Source organism: Callospermophilus lateralis, unplaced genomic scaffold (genome assembly GCF_048772815.1).
Source record: "Callospermophilus lateralis isolate mCalLat2 unplaced genomic scaffold, mCalLat2.hap1 Scaffold_45, whole genome shotgun sequence".
Classification (NCBI taxonomy): Eukaryota; Metazoa; Chordata; class Mammalia; order Rodentia; family Sciuridae; genus Callospermophilus; species Callospermophilus lateralis.
The window spans coordinates 6,585,427-6,587,649 of NW_027514398.1; the positions used below are offsets into that span (position 1 = coordinate 6,585,427).

Consider the following 2,223-nt stretch of genomic DNA (forward strand, 5'->3'; position numbering starts at 1 on the left):
GGGAGGCTACCATAGGGCAACATGAGGGACTGTTCTGGTGAAAGAAATATTCTGAATCTTCACTGTATCAATGCCAATAGTCTTCATGTTGCTGTACAGTTTTCACAAAATTACCTTAGGGAAAAACTAGAAAATAATCGGATCTGTCTGCATTATTTATTTTAACTATTTCTAAATTTGTATTTCTCTCGAAATAAAAGTTTTAATTAAAAAAAGAAAAAAAAAAACAATTCCGTTAAGGACTGGGAATATAGCTCAGTGGAAGAGCACTTGCCTCACAGGTGTGAAGGCCTGAGTTCCATTCACAGAACCAATAAATTATATATATATATAATTTAGTATATATAATATACTATATATACTCTAATATATATTAGAAGTACTAAAAACCACAAAAAGACTAAATAAAAACTTTTCAAAAATGCAAAGAAGTACAAAGAATAAACTTGTGGCCAGGTGTGGACAAACTTTTTTCTCATTTGTTTACTCTCGGAAAGAAGAGGCCTGTAAAAATTCTTATAGCATAAATCATTTCACAAAAGAGAAGTAATAGCTTCTCAGTCTTTTGGATTAGATCAAGCATGGTAGCTGGGGTTTTTTTTAATCAGTTTAATATATTCTCCATTTGAAAGTGCTATATTAAATAGGCTTTTGAAACTAGGGAATGAATAGGAATTTGTTCTGTCATTTCATACATTGTCCTGGTTTTGCAGTATTTTCAGGAGCAGTGTCCCCCAAGGGATGGGGAGGAGGAGGAAGAGGATGAGGATTAATCAACATGTGGAACTCCAGGTGCATACAGCAGGTGGGATGGGGTCCTTGGATCAGTGAGCAGTAATGACTGACTGAAGGAATGTTCATAAACTCAAATCATGCAATGTATTTGGCAACTTATTTTTCCACCAGGGTTGGCCAAATCAGGCCATATAATTTCCTGTACCAAATATCAATTTCTTTCAAAAATCTCATCACTCATTGAGTAATTTCTTTAACACCTCTTCACCTCCTAGAAAATTCTCCCAAATGTTCTCTGACAGTGTTATTTAATAACACTTCATTATGACAAGTGATCTTGAATATTTTACCTTAAGAATCTCATAGAGATTGGAAATACTAGTTCCTAGGATTATAATTGCATCTTAAATCTGGCAGAAAGTTCTCCTCCCCCCTGGCAAACCTAACTACTCTTTCAATCCCGATTACTGTTCCATATCTAGAACTTCTTTCATTGTGACAGACTGATTATGAAAGTGGAGGGGCTTGTTTTGGAATAATTACTAAAGTTCTGTAAGTTTTCATATAAAAAATTATGAAAACAAAAATGTTAAGAATTTGCCATGTGATTAGGTCTTTGAAATGAGTAAAGAGCTTAACTATATTCAAAAAAGAGCAAACACACTTCATTTTGAGGAGACAGATTTTCCTGAGTCCAGCACAGGTAACATCTGCTGATTTTCTCTAAGATATACTTATTTCAAGGCATTTTTATTCTTTACCTTGCCATTTTAATCATGATAAACATTCACTTAGCAAGCATAAATAATTTTACAATAACATTGCAGTTTGTTATTAACTGAAGGTATAACCAGGTGCTATCATGTCATTTGACATCATCTGTTTTATGGTTTTTCATTTACAGGCAGTGACAGAGTCATTAATTTTTGCAAGTGAAATAGTGAAACTTTTTAATCTATCTTAATAATTCCTTATGTTGAAATATTAAGTGTAGATTCTCCTCAGAGCATTATCATCTTGTGTTTTTCTTTGCTCCTCTAAATGGTATTTTTATTAGGAAATAATTAGGCATTACTTATCAAAGTAATGGGTAGGGTGCTTCGACAGAGAGAGGGTCAATGATTCTCTATGGTCTCACAGCTATTACCAGAATTGGGCTGAAAACAACAACCTTACATGGAGGAGAGGGAAGGGAACTGGCATTTATTGATTATCTATCATAGGCCACATGCTATAATAGACTCTAGACCCAAAATTTTATCTAATTTTTTCAAGGCAAAAATACACAGAGCTAGTGTGGCATCCTCATGAATGTCTTAAAAAAAGACTTTAAGACTTGGAGGAACAAATCAATTAACTAGAAATCTACACTGGAACCTGGGATAAAAATTTACATCTTCGGATGCCAGATGATGTTGACAATATGCATTATGGCATTGATCCCATACCTAACTGTGGACAAAAATAATATAATCTAATATATACTGA

At 33.6% G+C, this 2,223-nt stretch overlaps 1 non-coding gene across 1 annotated transcript; it reads left to right on the forward strand.

The window, feature by feature from the left end:
* Positions 1-549: 549 nt before the first annotated feature.
* On the forward strand, positions 550-738 carry LOC143388971 (U2 spliceosomal RNA). The gene has a single exon (XR_013090085.1). It is a non-coding gene; the product is annotated as a U2 spliceosomal RNA (small nuclear RNA).
* The last annotated feature ends 1,485 nt before the right edge of the window (positions 739-2,223 follow it).